This window comes from Lupinus angustifolius, chromosome LG19, assembly GCF_001865875.1.
Source record: "Lupinus angustifolius cultivar Tanjil chromosome LG19, LupAngTanjil_v1.0, whole genome shotgun sequence".
Lineage (NCBI taxonomy): Eukaryota > Viridiplantae > Streptophyta > Magnoliopsida > Fabales > Fabaceae > Lupinus > Lupinus angustifolius.
This window is the reverse complement of record NC_032027.1, coordinates 6,955,540-6,980,576: the sequence shown is the minus strand read 5'-3', so window position 1 is coordinate 6,980,576 and position 25,037 is coordinate 6,955,540. Positions and strand designations below refer to the sequence as shown.

General features: G+C 33.4%; 1 pseudogene; it reads left to right on the top strand.

Annotated features, from left to right (window-relative positions):
• Window positions 11,231-19,406, top strand: LOC109334817 (annotated as a pseudogene).

The window sequence follows — 25,037 nt, the reverse complement described above, 5'->3', positions numbered from 1 at the left end:
CAAGTTTGGACATTCTATCTTCATGTGACCAAGCTTACCACATTTAAAACATGTGAAGTTTGGGTTTGAAGTGGAGGCGTCATTATTCTTGATGAATTTCTTCATTTGTCTAGTTTTAGCGTCTTTGTTCCTTTTAAGGAATTTGCTGAACTTCTTTACCAAAAGACTTATGTCTTCCATCTCTTCCTTTTTTGATTCATCTCCTGATAAATTTTATCTATCTCCCTTTGCTTTGAGATAGATATTTTTCTTCTTCTTTTCTTGCTCTTCATGTTGGTCAAGTTGGCTGAGTTCCAATTCATGTTCCTGTAATTTACCAAATAAAGCAGTCAATGATATTTTTGATAAACTTTTCTTTTCAGAAATAGATGTTACTTTTGGTTACCATGTTCTGGTGAGTGATCTCAGAACTTTTAAGTTCAAGTCACTATTTGATAATATTTTTCCAAGTGCAATAAGATGATTTGTAAGGTGAATAAATCTCTTTTAGAGATCTAGTATTTTCTCTCTAGGCTTCATACGGAACATTTCGTATTCCTGGTAGAGAGTATTGAGTCTCTACCTTTTGACTTCCTTAGTTCCTTCGTGTGTAGTCTTTAGAGTATCCCACATTTATTTAGCAGATTTGCAGTTTCATACTCTAAAGAATTCATCAATGTCAAGTGCTGAAGTAAGGATGTTTTTTGCTTTGAGATTGTATTGCATCTTCTTTTTGTCTTCATCATTTCATGAGGATTTGGTTTTACTTCCCTTACACCATTAACAACGGTGAAAAGTTTACAAGGTCATTCCTCAATCACATTCTAGATATCCAGATCTTGAGATTCTATAAAGATTCTCATATTGATTTTCTAGGAGTCATAACATTCTCCAACAAAACTTGGAGGGTGATTGATGTTGGAACCTTATACTAGAAATGATCTTAAGGCTATCTTAGATACAAGATGAGATTTGAGAATAATTTACTTAAAATAAGCTCCGGTGCCAATTGTAAGACTGAAATAACAACTAAGGGGGGATGAATTAGTTGTCTTAAATTTATGATAGATTTTTCTGCAAATTTCAGAGTTAGTAGTAGCAGAAAAGTTATACAGAAAAATATCAAGTAAATTTAAGGAGATAAGGGAGAAGAGAGTACTGAGAGAGTTTTATACTGGTTCATCTTCTTGTCCACTGAATATTACATCCAGTACTCTTCCATCACAAGATATTTCTTTACTAGATATTAAGAGTAGTAATTACAAATTCTCACTATGAGACTTCCTTGTACCTTACTCACTCTCTAATACCTATATCACTCTTTGGAACAAGTTGTAGAAAGTGCAGAAAAAATGTTTCAGAAAAATTCAAATTGTGTATGTGAGTTGTGTGTTTGGATTATAAGTTTCAATGCCTTTAAATAGGCTTTCCAATCAGCCATAACACCTCTATGAAAAGGTAGGATTCGATTAGAATGAAACCATTACGTTTGGGGTGAAAGTTGTTTAGTTTGAATCTGAAAATCTGGTGTAACAACTCTCAAAAATCAATTACAACATCGACGTAATTGGTTACCCAAACATTCTATCTAATTGAGTAATCAATTACCACACTGTGTAATCAATTACTCTCATATACTGTAACCGTGTAATAGGTTACTCAAAGGGAATAATCGATTATATTGTTCAGTTTTTGTTGGGTAACTTGTTTCTCACTCATGTAACCTGTTACTTAATTCTAGTAATTTGTTACTTAATCACAGTAATCTGTTACTTAGATCTAGTAACCTGTTACACAGTATTTTGAAAATTGTTTTCATTTATACTTGTTGTTTTCAATTTTCTTTTAAAATATTTTTCAGCATTACAACTAAGTGTATATTATAGAGTATAAGGATAGAAGTACCTATAGACTTAGACTCTAAATTCCTTGAAGTTTTATCTTCGTTGTATTCATAAGTATTCTTCATTTTCTCCTTTATGTGATGTTGGTGTCTTCATCAAAATCATGTCAATGTCAGGAGTAAGATCTTCTTCACATCATGTTTGACAGCCAACAAAATAAGCCTTCAGTTGTTGGTTATGTTGATTCAAACTATTGATATGGCAAATCGCAAGTGCACGATTATATTGCCAAGTAATAAAATATTGATCTCACAAGGGCTAAAAAATTCCTTTAATTATAACAACTAATTTATACTTTATCAACACTCAATTTTGTTTGGCCGCTATACAAAAATATTAAAAGTTTCAAAACAACAAAATTTGGAATGAACATATTTGTGATACATTTCAAAACCAATTGTATTTCCTATGAATGTCTAGTTCATAACAATGATTAGAAATATCTTAATTACCTACCATTTCAATTCAATTAACTTAATAACTTTCCATTTACATGAGATTGTTACAAGGACACAAGGTTAAAGATACTGATTAAGGAATTTTGCTCCTATATACTTACACTATACATATGACATTTGATTGTCTATCTCATTTATCTTCTTTAAAGAAGACGTGTCATTTGTGTAACAACTCCTCATAATAATCATTTTCCTATAACAAATTAATGAAGGCAATAAAAATAATAATCAAGTTCAACTAGATGTCACAAATCCTAGCAACAAAATTAATAATCTTTCACATGATAATGTGCCTACTATTTCAAAATTGCAACACCTTATGTTCTGGGTACACCACATCAAGAAAAGAAATTTCATTATAATTTGATCAAGCAAACTCTTAAGCAACATTTCACTAACTCTATTGTCATTACAATTGCACATAGAATAACATATGTTATTGATAGTAATATGGTTTTGCTTCTTGATCAACAACTTATTGAGGAGTATGATACTCCTACAACAATGCTAGAGGATAAGTCTTCATCTTTTGCTCAACTTGTTGCAGATCTAATACTCAGGTTTTTTTGATTGATTCATCATCCATAACTGAAGAACTGTTACAAAGGCACACTAATGAACATAATTGTATAAAGTAAGTTACAAATGCACTAATGATCAGAATAAGTATAAAGAGTAATGATGAGCAGTTTAAATGTTATAATCACAGAGCAAAAGTCATGGTATTGCTCATTTTCAGTTAGTAATTCAAAGGGTTTGCACTAACTGATACTCAGCTATAAAAGGGGTTCTACACATAAAAAAGAAACCAGATGACACATACAGGTGACATATCATAGTTATAGAGCATTCAGAATATACATACACTTACATAGCCCAAACAGAGAACACATCATACATACACGATACTGATATCATACACATACACATAACAAAGCTAGGAGCATAATCCTACGCTTAGAAAGAGCATACAGGCCATATACTCATCTTCCTTGAAGCGTAAAATCGCACACAACGAGCACATCGAAAGTGATTATAGCCATTATTTGAAAGAAAAATAAATCATAAAATGAGGGAGAGGGTGAGGGATCGTGAAAAATGAGGAAGACGATTACCTTTCCTCTGAGCCACCGCGAATAACCACCGAAGGAAGTCGTCTTGGCTTGATCGATTCAACTTATGTCCTCGGTACCCTTTAATCGGTTTCGATTCAGCCATTAAACGACTCTAGATCATCATTGTTGTTACTGAAAGGGAGAAGATAGAATGGATGAGAGATACCGTATTCGCCAACGGAGGAAAGAACCGCCACCGAAGAAAGGAACTCGCCGTCGCTGGAAATGGAACCGAAGAGGAGACAATACGGCATAGTGGCCGTGTTGCAGGTGGAGAGACCTCGCTCACCACTTTCCGTCATCGCGCCGTCCACCCTCGACCTTCGTTGCTGCCATTGAAGGTGAAGAAGAGGAGAAGATTTATTCTTCTAAACGACTCTATTCCCTTAGCCACATGAAATGGGGGTAACCCTCTTTAATTCATTTTATTTCCTTTCCATATTTTGTTTCTTTTTTCAATTAGTTTCATTAGTTTATTTATTTACTTATCTATTCTATTATCTTATTTTTACCTTTATCATTTCCAATCCTTTTATGGTACAAATTACATCATTATGTCGACATAAAATCCCCTAAATTAATTCTATTCCTTTTTATTCATGTTAAATTATTCTGATTAATTATATACTCGTAGTTATTGAGAACATATAATTGAAAATGGTTTATCTAACAATGTAATCAAACGATTAAATTTTAACTGGAAATTGAGCTTATGCACTTCAAAATGAAATGGATCCATCAAATCTCCTTAAGCTTAGCTCTTGTTTGTCCTCAAACAAGTATTATGTCTAACTTTCTTAGTCATGCATGAATGATGATATAGAAACCATGACCCAAAATAACAAGCAATCTCATGTTAGTTTTGAAACAATCTAGACATCAAGACAAGACAATTGTGAATTAAATTTAATTCAAACTAAGTCTTTGAGTCATAACAACTGCATGAATTAGGGTTACTCTTCTCTCATCACTCTCATGTGTTTAAATGTCATAATATTTCGCTCAAATTTTTATGAAAGTAAATTACCATAGGCTTGATTATAGACCAAATCGCCACTGACTGTATTTGAATACATGCAAAAATCAAGAGGTAATGGTTATAATGTGGGAGATGAATGATTTAAGATAGGATAATCAAAGAAATGGTAATTCAATAGGCTTACAAATGTTTCACAAAATACTTAAACATTTTAGATGTCTAATTGAAGCATTGAGATTCTCTTAATATGCATTACTTTATCATATGATCTTTTTTCAATCAATATTTCTCCTTACAACACATTTTATTTTCAGTCTCTTCTCTTTTAGTATACTTTGTATTTTTTGTTGAGATTTTCTAAAAGAGAAATGATGAAATTTATTTATTTATTTTCTTCTTCCCTTTTTTATGGATTCTTTCATCGCACATGAACTTTTTAACTTTCTCATTGTTTCAACCAAACATCATAAATTACATAAAACCCTCATTTGAGTAGGTATGAAAAATCATTAAAGTTGAGGCTCAAAAATGAGCAACTAATGAGTTTTCAATGTTTATAGCAAGTGATTGAAGGTCAAAAGAAAAAGTCATAATTGCCTTTATCATTCTAATGCTTATAGACATACTTCAATCTTGAAACGGTAACAAATCAAGTTCTAGAATGTACAATCATAGAAAGTTATGCACTCGTGAAAGAAAATGGGTTTTATGCAATTGTCTATTCAAATCAGAATACTTATTGTGTTTGGCCCAAGTTTATCACGTTTGGTACATTCAACAAAAGTATTTCATGTTATTATTTTATCAATAATTTTTTTCAATGGGGTGACAGATGAACAATTATCATTCATGCATATTTTTCATTTAATGCAGATAGATAATACATTGAACAAATCAAATGATAGATGATATATGAATATATGATAATATGAATATTCAACCTAAAAAATTTAAAATCTATATGATATACATGATATGAATGAACTATCTAAATGCAAAAACCTCTTGAGCTTATAAATTTACATTGTCCCCAATATAAAAATCTAAACAATAAGAGAAAGAAAAAGAAAACTCACATGTTAGATAGGAAGTGTCCTCAACTCATGTGTCAAGTATAAGTGGTTGACTTTATTGCGTGTAGTGGAAGTACCTACAAAAGAAGAGAAAAAGATCTTAAATGGTCATATGTCCTAGATGGATTAGGTGCAAATATCCTATTTGAATGAGGCATCACCGTGTTAGCACTTTTCCATAAAATAAAAAATATTTTTTATTTTTTAGAGTTTATAATTTTTTTGTGTCTGACACTATATACATCACCTTACAAAGACTCCAAACTCAGTGAAACACTAAAGTCGACACTAAAACAATAAAATTAATGAATTAAAAAATGTACATCCAACATGGGTTGCCTCCCACAAAGCGATCGTTTAACGTCATTAGTTTGACGATTGATCCTTGTGCATCACGCAAGATCCCATGAACTCATACCCGAGAGTGAAGGGAATGCTTTTACTTTTATTTTAGGTGCTTTCCCTTTCTCCCATTTATCATATTTACGTATGACCTTCAAGCTCTTCTCATGTGGGTCACAAGAGAGTGGTGAGCTTGCAATTATAGATTCATTACCCTTGGCCACTTTTTCATCCCCTATGCTTAGATAAATTTTTCCATTTTTAACATCAATTATAGTACCAGAGGTAGCCAAAAATGGTCTACCTAGTATGATTGGAATTTGTGCATCTTCTTCCATCTCTAGTTTTATAAAATTTGTTGGAATATAAAAAATTTCAACTTTGATTGGAACATCCTCCAAGATGTCTGTAGGGAATTTAACTAACCTATCCGCTAATTGAAGTGATATAATAGTGAGTTTTAGTTCACTCACGTCCAATTTTTTACACACAGATGATAAAGGTATGAGGCTCACACTTGCCCCTAAGTCAAATAAGACACAATCAAAATTAATGTTACCAATTAAACAAGAGATAGAGAAACTACCAGAATCTTTTAGTTTTGGAGGCAATTTATTTTGAATTAAAGCATTGCACTCCTCTATTAAAGCAATTGTTTCATAATCCTCTAGTTTTCCCTTTTTAGATAGAATATCCTTAAGAAATTTCATGTACGCATGCATATCCTATAGTGCCTCAATGAAGGACAGTTCAATATATAATTTCTTAAGGATATCTAATAATTCTCCTTATTTCTTTTCTAACTTTTCCTTTGCAAGTCTATGGAGAAAAGGAATTGGTGGTACATATGGTGGTGAAGCTACATATTTAGATACATTTTCAGAATTTTGTGCCTCTTCAGGGAATTGTGTCTCAATATGTTTCTCTTCTAGTTGTAGATCATTCTCAATTCGTGGGACATCCTTGAGTTCTTTCCCACTCCTTAATCGGATAGCCTTATAATGTTCATTATTTGGATTTTTCTCTGGCTATCCTAGAAATATCCCTATTTGCCTATTATGCTAACTTGTTGCGCAATTTGTGTTTTTAACATTTTTCTATGGATGATCAGATTTTCTATCTTAGAATTCAAATCATTTAACATATATGAAACATTTTTATTAATTGTGATTTGATCATCTTGAAATTTATTAAGGTTAGGAAGTAATTTTTCTTGGCCTTCCAATATTGTTATAAGAATGGGATCAATAGGAGAAGATTGTACATGTGAGAACCGTGTCGTAGGTTTCCGATTACCTTGCTAATCCTAATGTTGATGATTTAAAGTGTTGTTGCTCCTCCAGGAAAGGTTGAGATTGTTCTGCCTATATGGTTGGTTGAATAGATGTCAGTTCCTCTCCTTGTTGTCATAGTAATTGCATGATTGGGTTGTTCATTGGCCCAAGCTCCATGTACATGTTCAATGAATTGTTTGCATTCAGATCACTCATATCCTTTTGTTCCACACCCCTCACATGTTGTAGTAGAAATTACATTTTCCATTTGGTTTCATGAATATTGTGCACTAGAGTCTGTCATTGAATCACGTCTCCTCTCATTCGCTCATTGGTGATGATTGGAAACCACATTCTCTATGATCTTTGAAGGAGCATCAATTCCTTTGCACATGAAGGCACTACCTGTTGAAGAGTCCAAAAATCATTGTGATGGAAAGTCTATCCCACCGTAGAAGTTCTGCACTAGCATCCATGGTGGTATGCCATGATGAGGGCAAGCTTCAGTCAACTCATTTAATCTTTCTCAAGCTTCAGCAATTGACTCCCCATCCTTTTGACTGAAGTTTTAGATGAGGTGCCTGTAGTGCACAATTTTGGAAGGAGGAAAATATTTGTTGAGAAAATCGGTTACCATAGACAAGTTTAGGCATTGCCTGAGCTTGCTGAACATTCACTAATGCTGGACTATGGAATGCCCCCAACTCAATGACGAAAAATGGAGATTGATGATATTCACCAAGGTAGAGATTATTGTGCAATGACTCATATTCTCTATATAACATCAATACAAGATATGGGTTTGGCTGATGTAAAAATGTTGGGGTATAGAGCTATATATTTATGTTATGTAAACCTAATGTAACAAGGAGAATAATAGTCAAACACAAATCCTAATTCTCTAATAATACATAGTGGTAGCATCTCAATGCTCTCGGGGACGTAAACACAATTGGTCGAATCTCGTTACCAAATTCCTTGTGTTATTCTCTTATATCTACTCTTTTCCTATTTGATTACTCACTTTTTCCCAACAGTTCAAATGTGTGTGAGCATCACTTTGTGCAACTTGTATAGATTATGTTCTTTGGTTTAAGTCATATATTGTGTGATTATCATCAACATTTTTTTTTGGCTGAGTAGTGAGTACTATTATTCTTCATGACAATATTGAGTTGTCATCCACTCTTGGATCAAATGGCAAGTCTTAAGATTTCTGTGAAAGATGGGAGAGCAAGAGACAAACAATTTAAGAGCACTTTTTAAATAAAATCTTACAAGCAAGATTGAAAGGGATTGGGTGCAAAATAAAGATGGATGATAAATTTATTGTTTTCAGTGGTTACGGTAGACCAATTTTGGCAAAATGTGTTGATGCTTTGCACAAGATTAGAGAGGAAGGTGATGTAATAAAGGGATCAAGAATTAATGATGTAGTTGAACCAACATCATTCAATAATACAAATGGTACTGAGTTGGTTGAGCTTGCATAATTGAAATATTGTTGATTGTTGTATGTTTTTTCAGCTTTAAGTTAACATGACTAGACTTTTGAAGCTTTAATATTTTCAAATTAATAACTGCATATAATAAGAATATGAGATTGGAAAATTGCAATGTCAAGCACTTTCTCAGTGTTTAATGTCATTATCAGTGTGTGAGATATGAATATAATGATTTATGGAAATGGAGAATAAAGAAATTGTTTCCCGGTGGTAGAAGATGGCAATTCACAAATTTTGACTTAACTCACAATATGAGTGCTCAATTTAGCCATAAAATTAGTCAACACGTTACCCGCACTCAAGACAAATATAATGTTAACAAAACATCATTTTGTATGCCAATTATAAATATTCTTGGCAATTGTCCAGAGATAATATACACAATTATGACAATCATGTTTCATTAATGATAAGAGAATGACCTAACTCAAGCCCACTTTAAGCCCCTCAGTATATATATATACTAATAATATAAGTGTTTTTTTATAAATTATTCACCATTAATATGTTAATTATCATTGACTCTTAAATAAAAATTATACAAATTAATGATGAACGATATGTTGTAAATGTAAACAACTATACACCAATAGGGAATAAATTTTAAACTCTTGTTATGATATATCTCCATCATTTCTCTTTATTTTTTCCTTTTTATACTTTTTTTTGTTATTTTCTCTTAAGTTTATTCCCATCTTTTTTTTCTTCCATAATAAATCCCCATGCTTTATTTTTAATATTTTTTTTGTTCCCCACATGTATACTCGGATCAGAGACAATTCTATTCGAGCCGGAAACATATACATGTATGTGAGATTAACTCTTCTGGTAGATATTTTTTTATTTACAAGACTCGAATCCAAGACATTGTTTAAGATGAATCAAACATGTACAACTTTAACCAACACTTTGACATAATCAAGTGAAAAGAGGTAGCTATAACGCTATTATTTTCATCAAATATTTGAATTAATATATGATTGAGGTACAAAATCAAGTGATTATAAAAAAATAGTATAGAATCAAGTGTGGACGATGCAGTTTCACCGATCCAATAATATGAAAAAAAGTTTTATTTCAACATAATTTAAAAACCACACATATATTCTATGACAATATATAAATATTTTAAAACTTATAGAATCACAGAAAGTGTTCTTTTAATTTTGAACTTCACCAAAGTTAATGTTTAATTATTAATATAAAAATATCCAGACATACTTTCTTTGATTTAAAAAAGTAAAGTTTATTTAATTGTTTTCGTTTTCTGAAAGTAAAAAATAACAGTTCTAACCATACATTATTATTAAATTTCCATTTCCTAAATCTGAAAACTATTTTCATTAAATAGAAATAAAATTGGAAAGAGTTAATATGTTACACTGGAAAAATTTATACACAATTAATACATTGTCTATCATTTATTTTGATTACTTTATTTGAAAATTCAACAATGATTGAGAAATGAATGATAAATAATATAATGATAGTATAAAAAACTCTTACACTGAAACCTTATTATCGCTCATTTTCCTTTCTTCTGTTACTTTTATGTTGATGGGGTGAGACATCCATCAACTTGTTTTTCTTTTTGTTAATTCAGTGATTCAGTGGATAAGAGTATCACTTGCTCTCATAATATTTGTATTTCTTGATTAATAAAGTTTTCATTGTTGATCAAAAAATGTATACACATTTTTTCTCAATTAAAAAATGGGAAACATTTTTGCAAACAAAAAAACCTTACTAACAAGATATTAGTAAACCTTACTAACAAGATATTAGTCTAGTGGTGTTGGTGCAGTGGAAGCGATTGACGCGTAGCGTTGGTCACAAACAATCAAATAAAGTGAATAGAATAAATATAAGAGAAGAAACAAGAAAAATTTATTAAGGAGTTCAGCCAATTGTGCCTATGTCCCTGAGAATCCATGAGAGCGTTGAGTGATTACCAAAATATTATTAGAGAATAAGACCCTAGCACATCCATGGACCCATTATAACAAGGGACCTAAGTCCAATATATAACATTAATATTATACTCTATTCTAGTCTTAAAAAATGTGAAACTTCATATAATAACATATTTCAAAGTTCAAACATTCCAACAATCTCCCCCTTGATTGAAATAGACGAATATCCCGCTCCTTAGGAAATCTACATAAAAATCTTCACCTTAGCGAATATACGACTTTACCTTGCTTAATGTCTAATTCCTTTAACTGTTCCCCTATAACATATACCTTCTAAGCATCTTTGAGATGTTAATAAGAGGAAATCTTTCGATATATTGGAACCTGTATACAAAAGTTTACCAACAATCGTCCTCCTTCAATACTCAGTCAAACTGAACTTTGGAGTTTCTTGGAAAGCCTCAACTGCTACCACCACTGTCTTCTCCCACAATCCTAGTTCAAAAGAAATATAATACTCCACCATAAAGAGTATACCCACAACACACACCTTGCGTAAATGCTAACTAATGTTTGTGTCACATCCTTGAATCCAAGCAAATGAGTCACACCTCTTCATCTCTCTACCGATGCTCGTATTACAACTTGCTTCAGAGTCAATGCCCATGTCACACCTCTTAAAGTGAATGAGACCCTGCCTTTATTTGTTTGTTGGTTTTGTCTCTATTAATAATTAAATTCTCGGACCTTATCTCTAGGTCAGGTTCTTATTATATCATTACTCATACAGAACTGCTTTTTGTCTTTCGTTTGCTTTGTTGTAGGCTTGTCATCTACTGTGCTTTTTGTCAAAGGAACTCTCGGGTGATTTTGAAGCATGTGCTGAAATGTTTATTCCAGTAAGTTCAACTTGCTATCTTTGACTTTCATGATTGTGATGCTTTCAGAATTTTTATTAATTCTTGGTCTGATATTCAGGTCCTTTTCAAACTGGTTGTGATTACTGTGCTTGTAATTGCAGAGTCTTCAGATAACTGCATTAAAACGGTAATTCAATCTGCTCATCTAATTGTCTGCATCTTCCTATCCCCTTTCTATGTGCCATTTTCACCATTGTACCCTACTTAGCAGATGCTGCGCAACTGCAAAGTTTCTCGTTTGCTTCCACGTGTAGCTGATTGTGCAAAAAATGACCGCAATGCAATACTTCGTGCCAGGTATGAATTATAAACTATTGGAGAGAGACATGTTGTTTTTCATTTTTTATGAATATCATTTGTATTGTAGGTGTTGTGAATATGGTCTTTTGATCCTGGAACATTGGCCTGATGCACCAGAAATACACCGATCAGCTAATTTATATGAGGATATGATAAAGTGTTGTGTCAAAGACGCATTGAGTGAGGTAGCTTTATAGTTTTAGGTTATTTGACTTCTGTAAACCTAAATTGTTCGGCATATATGTCAACTCTGATTAGCTTTTCCTTTTTGTTGCATCTATTTTGTAAGTGTGTTGTAGTTTGCAGTTGTGGGAAGTAAAAGTGGTATCCATGCTTTTTGTTTATCTTTTGGTAAAATCACAGTTTTAGTGTATAATGTGGTAATCTGCAATTGTGTGCAGAAGTGAAGCTTCCTTCTATTATGACCAGCCAAAGATAAAGTGGCCTCTCCAATGTTTTCACACATACACATACACATACACATACACATATCAACATCATAAATCTTACTTTTATACTGGTAGGAACAGAAAATGCAGACAGTATTGTATTAAGTAACTGATATATCTCATATTCTCGTGCTGATACAGGTGCAGTAGAAGGTTCTGTATAGAAGTTTATCTCTCTTTCTCACTCTCTAATCTCTATATAGAAACTAACATAGAACCAGATATAGAAACGTTAGAGAAGACATCAAGGGTCTGCAAACCTCCCTGTCTAAATTGCAAAACCTTGATCAGTTCATGCCTGCCCTCACCTCTAATTTTCCTTGAGCCTCTCCTCCCATCGGAGCTTCCTTTTCTGCCTCACTTCATGACTTCCTACTCGGATCAATTCAAACTATGCCAGTGTGCTCTATCAAAAAGCAAATTTTCTGATTGGCCATTTAGGTACAAGTTCATTCTAATGGTGTCACCTAGAGTTATTCTTGGTCTTCCTCTTCCTCTAATTATTGGTTCATTCTCTGTTTGATCAATCTTCTAATGGGGCTTCTATTTGTCTTCTCACATTTCCAGACCATCTTAGTCATGATTCAACCATCTTTTCCTCATTAGGTACCACTCCTTCATCTCTAATACATTCATTCCTATCTTAACTCTTTTTCATATGACCACTCATCCAACACAACTTCTCGACTCTGCTACAGTCATGCTCTTGTTTGCACTTTACTGCCCTAAAGAAATTGTAAAATTTGTTTGTCAAATGATAAAAACAATAGATATATGTACTAGGAGTGCTGACCCCACCTTGTGAAAAAATATTTGACTCAATCTTTCTGAAGGGGTTTGCAGAATGATATGATTATTTCATTATTCTGTTTCATTATACAACCGTATTTGTTTAGATATTTGAAAAACTGTCTTGTAGTATGATGCAGAGTTACTCCGTAAACTATGCTACTTTCTTTTTTCTTGCAAACCTTTTATTTGTATAAGACAGAAGCTTGTTAATATATTCATTGACTTGACATTGTTCTTACATGACCTCATTATTGTTAAGGTATATATGTGCTTGAAAATGATCAGTATTAAACTTGATAGGTACGATCTACTGCAAGGATGTGCTACAGAATGTTTGCAAAAACTTGGCCAGATCGTACTCGTCGCTTATTTTTGTCCTTTGACCCTGTTATTCAAAGGGTACATACTTACGGTCACGAGGGTGTTATTCTTACTTTGTTTTGTTTCGTAAGTGATCTTTTAAAGTGAATGTAAATTGCAGCTAATAAATGAAGAGGATGGAGGAATACATAGGCGACATGCTTCACCTTCTGTTCGTGATAGAGGTGCAGCAATGTCATTACCCAGTCAAGCCTCTGCTTCTTCATATTTACCTGGTTATGGAACTTCTGCTATTGTTGCAATGGATAGAAGTTCAAGTTTATCGTCAGGGATATCTATCTCCTCCGGTGTACGTCTTTCACAAACTAAGTCCCTCGGAGAGGGTACAGAGCGAAGTTTGGAAAGTGTTTTACATGCAAGCAAACAGAAGGTCACTGCTATTGAAAGCATGCTTAGAGGCCTGGATTTTTCTGATAAGCCCAATTCATCTCGTCGACCATCAAGTTTGGATCTAGGTACCAAATACTTCTGCCTGATAAATATTTAATTTCTATATCAGTTTTCTGGACTTGATGCCATTTAATGGTTGATGGCGTCTGTGATATGGTTTTTTTTATAAACTACTAACGAGCGGCTAAATTTTTCTTTTATTGTCCCTAGTGCAGGAGTTGACCCTCCATTATCTCGTGATCCACCGTTCCCGGCTGCTGTCCCTGCATCTAATCATTTGACAAGCTCTTTAACAACAGAATCAACTGTATCTTGTGTCAATAAAGGTAGTAAAAGAATTGGTGGGCTGGGCTTGTCTGACATAATTACTCAAATTCAAGCTTCCAAAGATTTTGCTAAGTTATCACATCATAGTAATTTTGGTATTGAGCCTTTACCATATTCGAGTAAAAGGGGTCCTGAAAGGTTTCCAGAAAGAAGTTCTGTTGAGTACAACAGTGACATTGGGGAGGCTAGGAGATTTATGAACCCCAATACTGATAAACATTATCTAGATGATTCTTATAGAGAGGGAAACTTTAGGGGCTCACATGATAGTTATGTGCCCAATTTCCAGAGGCCATTATCGAGAAAGAATGTATCTGGACGTATGTCTTCTGGAAGGAGTTTTGATGATAACCAGCTGTCTCTTGGAGAGATGACACATTATGTAGAGAGACCAACATCTCTTCATGAAGCTTTGAGTGAAGGACTTCGTTCAGGTTCTGACTGGTCTGCAAGGGTTGATGCGTTCAATTATCTACACTCTTTGTTCCAGCAAGGTACAAAGGGAATTCAAGAAGTTGTCCAGAATTTTGAGAAAGTAATGAAGTTGTTTTTCCAGCACTTGGATGATCCCCACCATAAAGTTGCAAAGGCTGCTCATTCAACACTTGCAGATATCATTCCAGCATGTCGGAAGCCTTTTGAGGGTTACATGGAAAGAATATTACCCCATGTATTTTCTCGGATGATTGACCCAAAAGAGCTTGTTAGGCAGCCATGTTCAACAACTTCGGAAATTCTTAGCAAAACTTACAATGTAGATTCTCTCTTACCTGCATTGTTACGCTCACTAGATGAGCAAAGATCTCCAAAGGCTAAATTGGCTGTTATTGAATTTGCAAGCAATTCATTCAATAAGCATGTGATGAATCCAGAAGGTGCTGCTAATATTGGCATCCTAAAATTATGGCTTACTAAATTAATGCCATTGGTTCACGACTAAAGTACAAAGCTTAAAAAAGTAGCTATTACATGCATTATATCATTGTACTCTCACTTTGATTCAATTGCAGTTCTTAACTTTATTCTTAGTTTATCAGTTGAAGAACAAAATTCCTTGAGACGAGCTCTTAAACAATACACTCCTCGTGTTGAAGTAGACCTAATGAACTATCTGCAGAACAAGAAAGAGCGACAACATTCTAAGTCTTCCTATGATCCATCTGATGTTGTGGGAACTTCCTCTGAAGATAGATATATCGGTTTATCTAGGAAAGCTCATTACCTTGAAAGGTATTCTACTGGTTCAGTAGATAGTGATAGTGGCAGGAAGTGGAGTTCTCAAGATTCGACCCTGATTAAAGCCAGTCTTGACGAAGCAGCTTCTGGTGAAACCCAGGAACATTTCTATCAGAATATTGAGACTGATTGCAACAGTGGTAGTCTTGGTTCAAAAACTAAAGATCTGGCTTATGCAGGCAATCCAATGGGTCAAAACTTTGGCTTACAAACTAGCCAACTTAGACATGTGGACAGTAGCTTAAACTTTGAGGGTGTTTTAACTCCTTGTCTGGATGTTAATGGTCTGATGTCATTAGAGAATTTAAATGTTGCCAAAGGCTACGTACATGACAAAGAACGTCCATGACAAAGAACGTCCATCTGATTTGGAACTTAATCATCACTCAGCTGAAGCTTTAATGATTAACTCCTTGACAGACATAGGACCCAGCATTCCCCAAATTCTTCAAGTGGTGAGTTGTGCAAGTAGTTGAGGATGAGTTGACTTTATAATTTTATTATTTGAAAAAATCTGTTTGAAATATAGATAGAGATAGAGTGAGATTAATCAGAAGGAGATAAAGCATTAAAGCATTCTGTAAGAACAGCAAATTGCAGTAGAAAAATATTGGAAGAAAAACGATCATTGTCTCAATAGATCTGCCCAATCCTTTTCCAAAGCAGATGCAAAACTTTAGAATCAGCCAGAGCTTATTCAGAGCAGCCAAGTCATATCACAATGTAAAGACAAGTGGCTGCTTGTGGACAACTTTATGTAGCCTATGCTTGTAACTAATTATTTAGGTCTATTATATAACAATTGAACATATTTAGTTGTTTGTGTAGATATGCAGTGGTGGTAATGGAAGCCCTATTTCAAGTAAGTGGACTGCACTTGATCAGTTAGTTGAAGCTTCTATGACAAATGATCATTCTATCTGGACGAAGGTATGTTTAATGTGATATTTAATATCTTTCCGTCTTCAAGTTGTATGATTGCCGGTGGTGCTTGTTAAGTGCAGTTTATTTTGGATTGAAAGAAAATCCATCTTCATAATCACACAAATGTGCTTTTTTATTGAGATATCAATGCTTTTCATTTGACAGTTAATATTAAGTAATGATGTTTATCTTCCTAGTCTAAGACACCACCCCCCTCTAAGTTGGGTTTTCGCAGCTTGTTTTTATTTAATCATTTATTAATTTAAATTTAAGGAATATGTAAGACATGTTCCTGTGTCCATACATGATACATCAACCTTGTTTAGCGGGAAAAGACATTTGTTGTTGTATTGGTGAATGCTCACTGACTCTTTGTGTGCAATCACACGTTAGATTGATAAATAGATAAATCCTCCTTGTAAAAGAATTGTAATTTCTCCAATTATGTTAAATAAAAATGAACAGTATACTTGGATTTGTCTTCTTTATGTGATGATAGTTTCATGGTGTACTGCAGTACTTCAATCAGATTTTAACAGTTGTGCTTGAGGTGTGGGATGATTCAGATTCCTCAATGAGAGAGCATGCTCTTTTGTTGATAGTTGAAATGCTTAAAAACCAGGTACTTCCTCCTTTTTCTGCCATGTTTTGTTGGATTATGCTCTTGCTCATATCAGTACTTGCAACCGTACATGGTTCTCCTTTTGAAGGCATTTTTTGGACTTAAAATAATATCATAACAAATTATCTTTTTGTTCACTTTCTATTGTTCACAGAAAGGCACCATGGAGAAGAATTCAGTTGAGATTGTAATTGAGAAGCTGCTTCATGGTACAAAAGATATCATTCCAAAGGTAACCAGATTTATCCTGTTCTATTTTATCTTTTCTATAGTTGATTTTTTCCCACACTTAGCCTCTTTTATCCATTATTCAGGTCTCAAATGAATCAGAGCACTGCCTGACCATTGTTTTATCACAGTACGATCCATTCAGATGTTTAAGTGTATGTATTTCTTTACCTTTTTTACACTGGCCCTTCCTAGTCCCTCTAAAATATTAAAGTAGGTGGTGGTGGGTCTACCTAGTTCACTTAAAGCTGATTTTCAGAATTTAAACTGTTTCAGGTTATTGTCCCTCTACTGGTCACAGAGGATGAGAAAACTCTCGTCACTTGCATTAATTGCTTGACGAAGGTAATTAATGTATTGCCTTGGACAACCTTTAATTTTAATTTGGAAAGAGATACCCTATGAATCAATGATATCTCAAAATGGATGAAATGTTACTGCCTATGTGTCCTATATGAACTATGATTCAAATAAAGCCTGTACTGCAAGTATGCTTCTGTTATATATATATATAGGAAATGGCTCAAGTGAGAACAATTTTTATTATGAGAAAGGAAAACAATTAGTATAGACCATTGGATCTTATTCGAATGGTCAAGATTAAAAGGTAAATGCACATAACTTTTCTAAGTGATCATATGACTATTAATGGGTAATCTTAACCATCCATATATGGTTGTATGACCAATATTTATTGTTCTTACAATTTTACACGAGAATTATTCTCACTTGAGTCACTCCTTATATATATATATATATACACGCACACACACATTGGATTTTAAATATGGATACATCTAGGGTATTGCTTAGTTACTCCAGCAGATATTCTATTTCATCTGTTCATTGGCTACTTGATTTCAGAGTTTACATATTTCTTAGGAAAAGGTTCTGAACACTGTTCCCTGATTGCCATCATGGATGGGAATTGATGTGCACACACTAAACTGTTTCAAGTCTTGGTACTCAAAATCAGTGAACAATAGTGGTTAGGAAATACAAGTGGATTTCATACCACTAGTGCATGCTAATGGATCATTTTTTTGTTTTATTAATGTGTTTTAAGAATCCTAGCCATATCATATACCATATTCCCCTTATCTGTAATTCTAGCTAATATTTGTACCTGTACAACATAACATTACCTATGCCGCACAGGTGGTGATCCATTTTTGTGCATGATCTGAATATGCTTTATAAACATTTATCTTAATTCAACATCGTATCCATTTCTTCAGCTTGTGGGCCGGCTCTCTCAGGAGGAACTGATGGCTCAGTTACCCTCGTTTCTGCCTGCTCTTTTTGAAGCTTTTGGAAACCAGAGTGCAGATGTTCACAAGGTATTTGGATTTTTTTTATCTGCAATAATTTATGGCCCTTTAATGAAACTTTAGTTGGTAATTTTTTTTATCCTTGTCAGAGAATGATTGTTGTGTGGAGTTATAACAAATATATCTGACAACTGGAGATTAGATCCTTCAGACCTGTTTGATACCTTTGTAAAATAGCTGTCTACTACAACATTAGGGAAAAAAAGTATTCTGGCTTCTGGGGCAAAAGGACAATTTTGTCATTGGTTGAAACTTGGGATTATTAAGCAGAACCTTCTTTGAATTATTTGAGTTGGACTTAGTTTTTTATAACTACAAACATTTCTGTTATTGAAGGGCGATTTTGTTATTAAAAGTACTCTCTTCCTAACTTAAGGCCACTTTACACTGTTCTTCATGAATAACTTTCATCTTCCTTTAAAACATTAACTGTATATGGAAAAGGCTCCTCTAGTGTGACACACTTTAGATTCATTATTCTCATTTTTATGTTAACAGTGGATGTTTACAGAGTGTTGTTTTCTGTCTTGTGGATATCTACATCATGCTTGGGAAAGCATTCTTGCCATATTTGCAAGGGCTTAACAGCACACAGTTGAAGTTAGCCACAATTTATGCCAATCGAATCTCACAGGCCAGGATAGGCAAAGCAATTGATGCCACTAATGATTAGCATTTAGCATCACAGAGAAGAAATTTTTTGGGTTGTGTTTGTCTAATTCATTGTTGTGTATTTTTGTATATTGTGTGCATGAATTTTAGAGGTGGGTTTCCATTGTCCTTTTTTTACCTTTGTTCTTTAAAATATAGTTTTTTTTTGTCTTTTCTTTTTCCCTCCCAATGTTTGTTGGAATCTGGAGAGTGCTAGTGGGGTAATACACTGCGCAAATTGTAATATACATTTCAATACAGTAAACATCATTGATTGTATTTAATGTTTTTCAAAGAAAGTCTCATTGGTTCACTTTCTTAAATATTTTGGTTTTGGGAATTTTTGGAAAGATTATTTTCAAGCTACATTTCCTATTCCTCCAAAAGATGGATTCTTTTGTTGGTCAATAGATCATAAACTGAGGGCCAGAGCCTCTATAAGACTTTGCCCAACGAACTCAAATGTCCACAGCACTAGTGAACTATGCTAAAAACGCTGGCTCGTGTGATTTATAAATTGAAACTTGTCTCAACTAACATAATAGGGTAAACATGCATCAGGTTGGGATGGATTAAGACTTGTCCTTACCCAGTCCTAAATATTGGTCGAGTCATTTTTTGATCTCTGACTTGGCTCTAGATCCGAGACTAATCCGACTCTTAAATATTGATTAGGTTAGCCTTTAAACCTGACTAAATATCATACATACGCATTTTGGATAAAGTCTTCTCAATATTATGAATATGTAATTTGATATATAATATGATACATGTATATATTTTTAATTATGTATATATGATGAAAAATTTAAGGAATCGTTAATATTTTCATTCAAAAAAGTGTTATTACTTTGTACATATTTGAATACAGACACATACAAATGTTACGAGTGAGTGATTATAGAATGGGACAAATTCAAGCTCAGTCATGTTTAGAGCATACCCAAATGAGTAATTTAAGTTGGTACTAACAATAACTAAGTTGTAATCCCAAAATATCTGAATTTTCATAAATTGTTTCAGTGGTTTTCTTAGTCTATCTTTTCCTCCAACAATTGGACTTACATTTATTTGTTCTATTTTACTTACTAAATTTCTAACCGTCTCCTCCAATTTACATGAGAACAGTAGTATAATTCGTTCTAATCAATCCCAATTGTTGAAAGGCAATGCCTCTTCATATTGGATTCAATGTAATAATTTGAACTTCAGTTTAACTTGTCTTTTGTAGTTGGTTTTTTTGGAAGGTAATAAATGGAAGCGAAACCTTAAAAGTTATGAAATAAATTTGTAATATGACTATTAAGTTTTTTTTTTTCTTTTTCCCTTCCAAAATTTAATTCCCAAATAAATTTTTAAGATTTTAATATCTACTTACTAAAAGTGTTAGAGAATTTTGCATTGTCAGTGCATGGTTATCATCATTCATATATTAATTATCATTGACTCTTAAATAAAAGTAATATATAAAAAAATAAAAGTAATATACATAAATAATATATGATGTAATAAATAAAAGTAACATGAATGGTGTATAATATTTAATCATGTCCGTAACATATTTTACACAATCAATACAGATATATTAATCCCTTTATTTAAAGAAAATGAGAGAAAAAGGAGCTTCCACATTATTCAACTATAGAGGGATCTAAACAAAGAACTACCTAATTAATAATTACAATTAGGGAAAATAATGGATCTAAATGAGTTTCAGTAGTAAATACTCATACCTACCTTTTCATTCATATATTTAGATATATACTCGTTCCTGATCTACATGAATAGTTCATTACATATGGATCATGGATACCCAATAAATTTGTGAATACCCATAGAATTAGAAAATACTGGAACAATTATGAGCAATTTACCTAATTGTCAACATGTTTCCTATAATCCATTATTGTGTTATTTTAGGTACCGAGAAGAAGAAACAAATTACAAAACAAAACTCAAACATAAATCAACAATTTTAAATTCTCAATTAAACAATTTTTTTACAAAAAATAAGCATAAAAATAAAATTATTACTTCAACATTATTATAAAAAAAATTATTTAACAATAATTGTTTAATCAAGATATAGTAACATCATATTTACATACATGATATTACATTAAGAATTACGAGTCTAAGTACTCATGGGTCTAAGTACTTCATTATCTATATCCAACCTCATTCAACAATAAGTTTTAAAGTCTTTAGTCCCCATTATCTATATATCTAAAAAAGCCAAACTTAGATCCCACACATTATGAGAGTTAGTCACAGGTAACTAAATAGCAAGTGCAGGTACTAATATATTTAATTACGAACAACCCCTCCTCTGAGATTCCATTGGTTTCCATCTTTGCATGTTGACTTATTTTGATAAAAAGTGATTATCAGCAATAAAATATATATTCAATTAATTTTGGAAAATTAACATGTTAATTCATGTTTCAATCTAAACAAAGATTTAAGTTCGTTTCTGAACTAATCTATTTATTATTATTTCATACTCTTTTAATATTTTTTTATTTTTTATAAAAGAGGAGGAAACAAAAGAAAATTCTATCTTCTATACATTATATATGCCTTCGACTTACAGTGATCGCTATAGTACTAAGTTTTTTCACCTTAAGTATAATATCTAGACTGGATGAGATCCTAGCACATAGCTTTCTTTCTTGTCATGAAATGGATTTCAAAGAACTTTCTCAAACATTTTACTGCATCCTCAATATATTTAATCATACATATTTGTTTTTTATTTGTTTTTTGTTTTTTTATCAGCAAATTGATTAGATAGAAAAAAAATAAAAAATAAAAAATTAGGAGAATAAGTGGTATTCCTATCCACTTAGAAATTAAGAATTATAATCTAAAAATAAGCTGAAGGATTCCAGACTCACTCCAAGTAAGAAGTAGAAAAAGAAGGGGAACAAGCCTTAAGGACGTTCAATGACTTAAGGTAAATTACATTCACAACATCCTCTAGATTGAAAATTTCCTATTTAAAGACAATATTATTCCTGGTTACCCAGAGAGACCAGATAGTGACAAACCAGATCGATATCCAATTATGGGTGGCATCCTTCATCTTCTTAACCAAAAGGGTGTGAGACAAGAAGTGCGTTCTAACATCACAAGGGAGAACATAGCAAATACCAAACCACGAATAGATCTTCTGCCAAATAGAATAAGACGAATCACAAGAAAAAAATAGGTGATCAATAGATTCATCCACCTTACCACATAAGGAGCACAAAGAAAGCACATTAGGCCCAAGGATACCCCGGGAAGTAAGGTTTAAGCGAGTCGGCATTCCATCTACAACCATTTTCCAAACAAGACATCTCATCTTTGTTGGGACAATACTACTCCAAATCCCTTTATAAAAGACATCATCAAGTTGATTAGAACAAATTCGAAGCACCTGGTAAGCACTACGAACAGAGTAGCCACCACTTTTGTCATGAACCCACAACTATCCATCATCTTTATCTTGGACAATTTTGACATCTTCCAAGCGCTTAAGCAAATTCTCAGCTCCTTCTTGTTCCTAAAGGAATAAATTTCTTCTCCATTGTAGATTCCAACACCAAGAACCATTTCTCCAAAAACCCAAGGAACTAATAGTAGCATTTTTATTCACAGCTACATGAAAAAGTCTATCAAAATAATTTTTAAGACAATTCACTCATACCCAGTACTCTGTCCAAAACCTAACCATATGACCTGACCCTACTCTCCTTCTAATCCCATCGCTAAACCAACATTCCCCAATACTAGCTGCATTATTTTTTAGACTACCAAGATCCCTCCACCAAGACGACCCTCTTAGAAAACATTCAGACCGACCAGTCTCACCCTGACAACCCGCTCTATCACCATATCTAGACCTCGGGACTTTAATCCACAAAGACTTTTTCTCAGTTAATAACCCCCATCTCTATTTGCCTAACAAAGCTAGATTAAAAATTGACAAACTTTTTAACCCCAAACCCCCCTCCATTTTTGACATACAAACCTTATCCCAACTCACCCAATGGACACCTTTACACCCTCCCCTCATACCTCAAAGGAATCTCCTCCAAATTTTGTCAAGATCTTTAATCACAGATAAAGGGGCTTTAAAGAAGGAAAAATAATAGATTGGTAAAGAGGAAATGACTGACTTAATGAGAGTAACCCAACCTCCAAAGGAAATGAGCTTCTGTTGCCAAAGGGGGAGCTTTTTCTTGAAGGACTCAATAATCGGGGTCCACGTAGAGCATCCTTTTGGATTTGCTCCAACTGGAATACTGAGGAATTTAAATGGCACATATCCAACACTATATAACAGTTTATTAACCGCTATGTGAATGAAATATGAAAGAGCTTTAACACCATTAAATTTACTTTTATGAAAATTAGTTTTAAGCCCAAATATCAACTCAAAACACTTCAGAATACATTTGAGAACCAATATGTTATCTGAGGTATTCTCCCTAATCAATAAAGTATCATCTGCATACTGAAGATGGGAAACCACCACACCTTCAGTACCAACTGAATAACCACTGAAAAGATTTCTCGAAACCGACGATCTCATAATACCACCAAGACCTTCAGCAACAATAAGGAAAAGAAAAGGAGCAATAGGATCACATTGTCTTAAACCTCGGGCCATTGGGAATTCCGAAGTTGGACTCCCGTTTACCAACACCGACACAGAACTAGATTGAAGACAACTCTTTATCCAATTCCTCCATTTAAACCAAAAACCCATCCTTTCCATCAGGCAGAGAAGGAAGCTTCAATTTACAGAATCATATGCCTTCTCAAAATCCACTTTAAAGATGAAACATTCACTTTTTTTTTCTTTTTACTAGCCTGATCAACCACCTCATTGGCAATAACCACCCCATCCATTATATTTCTACCTTTTAAAAAGGCGGTTTGACATTCGGAGATGACCGAATGGATCACCATTTTAAGACGATCTGCAAGAATTTCGGAGATGATTTTATAGATACAACCAACAAGAGAGATGAGTCTGAAGTCACCAAGGCCCTGGGCAGGTTGTAACACCGCAAATTTTACGATTTTGAATTATAAGATTTTATTAATTATATTTTCGAATATGAATTTCTGGGAATTTTCGGTAAAGAATTAGACAAAACTCTAGTTGAGTTTTAGTCTTGTAATTCTATTTCCAACGTGGTGAAAAATTTTCATGATTTTCAGAGACAGTCGGTTTCAGACTACTGTCGGGGCCGAATCTCACCCGGTACGGCTCAAAAAGTGGTTTTTTGAGTTCCGTAACTCGGAATCGAATTCCGATCGCGCCATTGGCTTCGTAATCACATTTCGAGTCAAGATAGACCCTGAGTTGGTCCATAACTATTTTGTAAAATATTTTCACTCGGAATGCCGAAATTCGAAGTTCCAACCGTAAAGTAAAATCGGGCGATCATTTTTGGCTACTCGAGCATGGTTTTAATCGTGCGCGTTTCGCCGAAGTCGTCGTGTTGCATGAGTCACTTCACAAAATCTACCTACTAAATCTTATAGATTTAACTCATTAATGCCTTGATTTACTACCCAAAATCCCCTAAATCACTCAACAAATCCTCTCACTCCACCACCATTAGACACATCACCTATGCTAGTCTAAATCTACTTACCTTGCATTAAATTTTATGATTTGATGAGGGTGAGGCTCTCCTATAAATACCCCACCCTATTCTCTCATTTTTACACTAAATTTCCCTATACAAACTAAGGTAGTCTTTTATTTTTCTTCTTCATCTTCTTCTCATACTTCATAGAAAGTTATGAGCTTTTATTATGTTGTTCATAAAGTAGAGTTTATATTTGTTCTTTAAGTATTTTATGAAGGTATAACTAAAGGGGATGATAATAAAATCATGTGAACCTTTATGTAGTTTTTGACCTTTGTAAATCTTGAAATTTC